The sequence below is a fragment of the Scylla paramamosain genome, chromosome 19 (genome assembly GCF_035594125.1).
Source record: "Scylla paramamosain isolate STU-SP2022 chromosome 19, ASM3559412v1, whole genome shotgun sequence".
In the NCBI taxonomy this organism is placed as follows: domain Eukaryota; kingdom Metazoa; phylum Arthropoda; class Malacostraca; order Decapoda; family Portunidae; genus Scylla; species Scylla paramamosain.
Window position 1 is genome coordinate 3,572,463 of NC_087169.1, and position 7,154 is coordinate 3,579,616.

General features: G+C 42.1%; 1 long non-coding RNA gene across 1 annotated transcript in view; it reads right to left on the reverse strand.

Moving 5' to 3' along the window:
* Positions 1 to 697: 697 nt before the first annotated feature.
* LOC135109595 (uncharacterized) overlaps positions 698 to 7,154 on the reverse strand; it is a 21,051-nt gene continuing 14,594 nt past the window's right edge. The window contains exons 3-4 of the long non-coding RNA XR_010272816.1: positions 4,286 to 4,349; positions 698 to 2,264 (exon numbers count right to left, since the gene is read on the reverse strand). This is a non-coding gene — a long non-coding RNA (uncharacterized LOC135109595). The remainder of the gene's footprint in view (positions 2,265 to 4,285; positions 4,350 to 7,154) is intronic.

A 7,154-nucleotide genomic window follows, 5' to 3' on the forward strand; every position in this document is an offset into this window, starting at 1 on the left:
GCCAACCCCTTGACCTCACTCTTGGCATCTCCCTCCAGTAAAGACAACAAATAGGTAAACTTACTAATTACTGGAAGGTTAGTAGCATTAATGTGGGAGTTGAACTGGTCCCAAAAGGACTGCCATTGTGTGATTTCACCGCTGAACTTTGGCAGCTCCAATTTGGGTAACTTCACATTCACAGCTTCTGAGTCTTGAGATCCACTTACACTACTTGGAACTGGAGACCCATCTGGTGCTGCTGCTGCTAACTTTCTTATCTTGTCCTCAGCTAGAAGTCTAGGTTTCATACTTTCTTGTCTGAAGGCGTGAGCTTCATCTAATTCTTGGTCCAGTTCTTCAGCTTCGACTTCATCTTCTAGTTCTTCTTGTACTTCATCTAACTTGGTTAGTCTTTTGTCAAACTCTTGAATGGCGTACTCCATTTCACTAAGGGTGGGAGTGGGCTGAGCTAGCACCTCTGAGAGAGCTTGTGAGGTTCTTGTCACCCAGCCCCTACACGCCGTTCTCTTCTTCTTAAGCTTCTCCATTTCGTTGTCACTGCACAAACTTGTCTAAATCTTGAACTTAGGTACTTGCTTTCCCGGGTCTGGGCACCAAAATGAAGAATGTCTATTTCTCCATCGTGCAGAACTCGGAAATAGGAAAAGATTCTAGGGCTAAGTGAGACGCCATCATGTTTGTCAACAGCTCTAATTCTTCCTTTCTCAGTACATTCTTACAAAAATACAAAAACTATCACACAATGAGTTTTGATTTATAAACTTATACTTAGTAAATGTAATACTTATGAACATAAATTACTAAAGTTCTTTTCCTTGGCTAAAGCCCCTTATTTAGGACTAGAAACACAGCAGCAGGAAATACTGGCATATTATAGGAACGTGACTATGTGACAGTAAACGAAAACGAGAGCTTGGCCGTCCATTTTGAGGGAGACTTAAGAAACTAGAACAACACTCAAAATTAAGACTATTGAGGTTATTTCAGATTTAACACACCTCATTACATTAACGTCAAGCTTATACACACTCCCCTCACAAACACAAGTAGACGTAGACTGATACTTCGTTTCTCTGTCCCTAGAAATTCCATGTGGTTTTTCAATACCACATGGTACATTTCCATTTTCCGGCCAGCTTCGGCTGGTGGGATGGGTGGGTGGGGAGGAGCCTTCTACTTTACTATCCTGTCTCTCATACTATGTAGTTAGTATAGAATAGTTAATCAAGCAACCTAGTAAGGATCCCAGGGTCTGTTGTTGCTTGGTCTTTCCTTTGTATTCCTTTGTATTTGTATATTCTTCCTGTTCTTCTTCGTCCCCCTCCTCATCTTCCTCTTATTCCTCGTCTTTTTGTTCTTCTTCCCCCTCCTCTTCATCTTCCTCTTCCTCCTCCTTTTCTCGCCTTCCTTCTAGCTCTCCTTTTCCTCTTCGTTCTCTTATTCCTCCTCCTCCTCCTCCTCCTCCTCCTCCTCCTCCTCCTCCTCCTCCTCCTTCTCCTTCTCCTCCTCCTCTTCTCCCTACTACAGACCTATCAGCCTTACATCTGTAGTATGTAAACTGATGAAAACAGTAATTTGCAATAATTTAGTGAACTATCTACAAATAAATGATTTAATCAATGACTCACAGCATGGCTTCCGAAACAGACGTTCTTGTCTAACTAATCTTCTTGGTTTCTTTACGACGAAACAAAGGCAGTAGATGTAGTGTATCTAGATTTTCAAGAAGCTTTTGACAAAGTTCTGGCTAGTAGCTAAATTGAAGTCACATGGTATAAATGGAAAACTTCTCAATTGGCTTGAAGACTGGCTTTCTGAGAGAAAGCAGCGCGTTGTTTTAAATGGTAAATTTTCAAACTGGCGAGAAGTTTTAAGTGGTGTACCATAGGGATCTGTGCTCGGCCCTGTTCTTTTCCTTATTTACGTTAATGATATCGATGAGGACCTCACCTGTAAAGTATCTAAGTTCGCTGATGATACAAAAAATAATGAATAAAGTAGTCACGTCAGAGGATAAGCAGCACTGAGCTGTGGTTCAGTGCGGTTTTCTTTTGTTTGTTACTCATCGTGCCATAGTTGGCTGTCGAGCCTTGAGGGAGGTTGTCAAGATAGTCAATGAGGGACTGGCCCGGCGGCGTGGCGGGCAAGACGTCCTTGCCTGCGTTCTCCATCAGGAAGATGAGCTTCGCGCGACGGACGCAAACTTTCGGAGCGGCGGCCATGGTGGAGGGCTTGGAACGACAGTTCCTCTCGCCAGCAGCCTGCAAAGAAATTTCCTAAGTGAGGAGCAGGGCAAGAGAGACGTGGCCTGCAAGGCTCAGTGCGGGAGGGAGGGAGTTGAGACTTGAAGTGGCCGGCCTGAGCACCGGGATGTGGGGACAAGACAAAGAGGTGGATGGGAGTAAGAGACACTGTGACACACGGCATGGCACGTGTGTTGTGGCCAAACCATTTGACAAGACAACACGAGGCAAGACTTGACTGTGTGTGTGTGTGTGTGTGTGTGTATGTGTGTGTGTGTGTGCGTGCAAGTAAGTAAGTAAGTAATTAAGTAAATAATCAAGTAAGCAAACCTGTATTGGTGAGCACAATACAAAGTATTTCAAGGTGTACATACAATACACAGTCACGTGAGCCGAGGCTCTCTGACAGTGTATTGTACAATATAGCAGAGGGCAGGAGTGCAAACAAATTTTAATGTATAACAACATAATGAATTGTATTGTACAGCGGCAGTACCGCGCCGCTACAGAGAAGATAAACACTAATACAAGTGTCTCACACTAACGTAATAATAATAAAATAATGATGATAGTAACAATAACAACAAGAGTAGTGATAACAATAATACTAATAACTACACCAACAACAACAACAACAACAGCAACAATAATAATAATAATACCAATAAGAATATTATTAGTAACAAATAATAGTAACTAACATTAATAAACATAATTAATAACTAATACTGGTAACTAGGGCAACAACAACAACAATAAATACCAACAACAACAACAACAACAACAACAACAACATAATAATAATAATAATAATAATAATAATAATAATAATAATAATAATAATAATAATAATAATAATAATAATAGTAACAATGATAACAACAACAAATGCGATGATTGCAATAAATAGCATCAAAATCACAGCTTTTGTTGATGAAGTGGTTACTTTTTAACCTGTTGTTTGTTTGAACATTTTATCAGTTGTAAGAAGAACTTTGTCTATCAAGAGGCAAACTGTTCACAACAGATTTTGTCCAACTTGTCACACTATTTGTGAATAATATTGTTGTCAGTATCGCACAAATAAGGTTAACGTTGTTACTTCTCGTGTGAGAAACATTTTCTGCCAATTTGAATATTAAATTATGTCCAAGATTTTCATGTATTAATAACAATGTGAAGTACTTATGAATGAAGGGAAGCCTGCAAATACTGAAGGCTGAGGAAGCTTTGGATGCAGACTCTTTACGGAAAATGTACAGCGAAGAGTTCTAATTTGCGTTCTTGTTGCTTTTGTTAAAAAGACGGCCATGTAGATGCCCATGTAGGAAGGCAGTGCGTGAGATGTGGGCAGCGTGAAGTACACTGCGTGTCACTCACTGCTTCAGCTGTTACATTACCCACAATTGTTTTTAAAATGCCAGCTGTTTGAGAGACATTTAAACGTATGTGTGTGTGTGTGTGTGTGTGTGTGTGTGTGTGGTGTGTGTGTGTGTGTGTGTGTGTGTGTGTGTGTGTGTGTTTGTGCGTGCGTGCGTGTGTGCGTGCGTGCGTAAACCGTATGCATTTTTGGCAATGATTTCTTTGGCGGAAAAGATGCCCACCAGTACACAGTGGAGTAGTCTCCCCTCGTTTCACGGGACTTGGACTCCAGCTTGAAAAGACTCCTTGATAAAGTTCATGACATGTTTCAATATTTGCCTCCCTATTAAGTATATAGATGTTTTACACAAAAGGCTCCAAAACCCACCCATTTCTCAAACAGTAATCAACTCGACAAGACCCAAAAATCAGTTGAACAGAGAGCTTCCTAAACCGTAAGCTCCGCCCTCTGTTCCGGTGAGGATATAGACAGGCGGACAGATGTGGATGCAGACAGACAGAGACAGACAGACAGACAGGTAGATAGACAGATTGTGTTTAGTCTTTGTGGTATATAGCCTTGCCTCGTTAGTGCCTCATTTTCTACTTTCTAAGTGTGTGCAGTAGAAAACACAGTGAAAACAATTACCAGGAAAGAAAAGAGTAAGTGTACTCACCTCAAGAGTGCAGGTGTGTACACTCCAGGAGACGGGAGGAAGGAAGGCGCGAGGCGGGAGGTGCCTGTGGGGAGAGACACACTGTGCTTCATGCTCTTACATTTATACTCCACAAGCACAAGTCTGTATCTGTGTACATCTATCTATCTATATCTATCTGTATAAACAGAGAGAGAGAGAGAGAGAGAGAGAGAGAGAGAGAGAGAGAGAGAGAGAGAGAGAGAGTCATCCAAAAAATGTACTCACTGTTTGACTCGCTATAATTCATTGATATTTTTTTTCAGAAGCAGTTGGCCAAAATAATAATGGCAGAAGTAAGATTAAGATTTGAAGAAGGGTCATCTGTCATAAAGTGTTACTGGAAGCACGAAAATGTCAAAGAAGTGCAAAGACAATTCAGAAGACACTTTGACAGGGATCCACCAAGGTGACGCGCCATTGCTCACATCACAGCTAAGTTTGCACCAGATGGAACTGTTCACGACCTTCATTAGCGTGCCTGTGTAGTAGTAGTAGTAGTAGTAGTAGTAGTAGTAGTGGTAGAGGTAGTATTCGTGATTTCTCACTACTACTACTACTACTACTACTACTACTACTACTACTACTACTGTTGCTACTACTACTATGTGAATATTAATATTAATGCCTTAAGAATTGTTGCAAAAACAGCTGCAGTAATAGCATTTATATTTGTAATAGTAGTAGTAGTAATAGTAGTAATAATAGTAGTAGTAGTAGTTATTGTTGTTATATTGTTATTATGATTGCTATCAATAATATCACACACACACACAATAGTAGTAGTAGTAATAGTAGTAGTAAGAGTAGAAGCAATAGTAATTTTAATAATTTAGTATAATTTAATGATTTTATTAATTTTATTTATTTATTGATTGATTTGATTTGATTTATTTGATTTTTTTTTTTTTTTTTTTGTGTGGATATGAGTGTTCGTTGGTTGAACAAGTCCCTGTATATTAACTAGACCTTTGTGTGTCGCTCAAGTACCGAACGGCATCGAAACACTGAGCCAAAGGGACGCCGCTCAGTCTGCAGCCAGTGTGACGGCGTATCTTGTGTGATGCGCGTGTGTATCGCATTGTATTCCTCCTCAAAGACTTAGTGGTGATCAAGATAACCAGGATTGGTCAAGCCCTCCCTGAAGTGTACCAGGTGTGTTGAGTAGCCGCCAAGTGTACAGCCACACGTGTGTTGTGTACATGTGCATGTTGTGTACAGAAAGACCTTCTGCTGGTGTTTTGTTAGTCCCATCATGCCGCTGGCCGGGAAACTACACTTGCCACCATCTCAGACAGGACGCTATCTTGTTGTATCAGTCCGAGACGCCTCCTATCCCCCCAATCTCTCTCTCCCCACCACCCGCCAGCCACTCCTTCCCACTTCCGCCAACAGCAGCTTCTGGCCGCCCACCAGCCAGCAGCCCCTTCACGGCCACTACCTGCCAGCACGCCTTCCTGCCCTTACCCCCTCCCACTCCTTCCCCCCCCTCCCTTCAACCCACTCCTTCCTAACCGCCATTCGCAACCCACTCATGCCAGGCCCCTACCAGCAACCCACTCCTTCCCGCTCCCCGTCTGCCATCCACACCTTCCCACCCCCCACCCACCATCCACTCCTGGCCCCCACCTGCCTCACGTTCCTTTCCCCTTTCCGCCGCCCACACACGAGCTGCTCTCCTCGCCCCCTCCCCCCCACTCATGACGTCACGGACGGCGGTGACAGTGACTGGCTGGTGTGAACCGCACCTCACACTCGCTCTACCTAAATGTTACTACTACTACTATTACTACTACTACTACAATTACTAGTGCCACTACAATTACTTCTGTTACTACTGCTGCTACTACTACTAATACTACTAATACTAATACTCGTTCTACTTCTACTTCTACTACTAATACTAATATTAGTTCTACTACTACTACTACTACTACTACTACTACTATTACGATAACTGTTACTATTACTACTTTTATTAGTACTACTACGACTATTATTATTATTATTATTACGACTACTCTTACTACTATTTTGACTACTACTACTACTACTACTACTACTACTACTACTACTACTACTACTACTACTACTACTACTGCTACTACTACTACTTCCTTGCAAGCCTCCCTGTCCGCTTTACCGTCATTCCTTGATTCATATTTTTTATTATTATTATTATTATTATTATTATTATTATTATTATTATTATTATTATTATTATCATTATTATTATTAGTGTGTGCGTGTGTAAATAATAATAATAATAAACGGTTTATTATTTAGGCAGTTGACAAACTGAAAAAGTACATAGGGGATGGGGAAAAACTTAACATTAATCCTAAAGGTAAGTCTAATCTAGGAGGAAAATACTATTGATTGATGGCTCGCACCATGGTAGGAATCGCACTGAGTCTGTACCGGTCCGTGCGCGGCGCCTTCAGGGGCGTTATTTTGTTGTGGTGTCTGGTGGCACGGACCGGGCGAAGCGCGTCGGGCGGCAGCATGTTTCTGAGACGTGGATGATGCAGTAGTCCCCTCCCAAACTTCTCCAGAGCCTCTCGGTGACTGGTGGATATTCTGGACAGACTCAGGGTGGTCAGGGATTCTTCATAGGTGGTGTATGCAGGGCCAAGGATGACCCTGCACGCCCTTTTCTGCACACTCTCTAGCTGTAGCTGTTGAGTGTGTGTGAGGGAGGATGACCACGCTGGGGAGGCGTACATGAGTTTGGGGAGGATGAAGGTAAGGTACACCCCCCTTAACTCATCTGTCGGCGTCCCCAGCGACCTGAGTCGTGTGTGTGTGTGTGTGTGTGTGTGTGTGTAGGATTACAGATAAAAATACTATT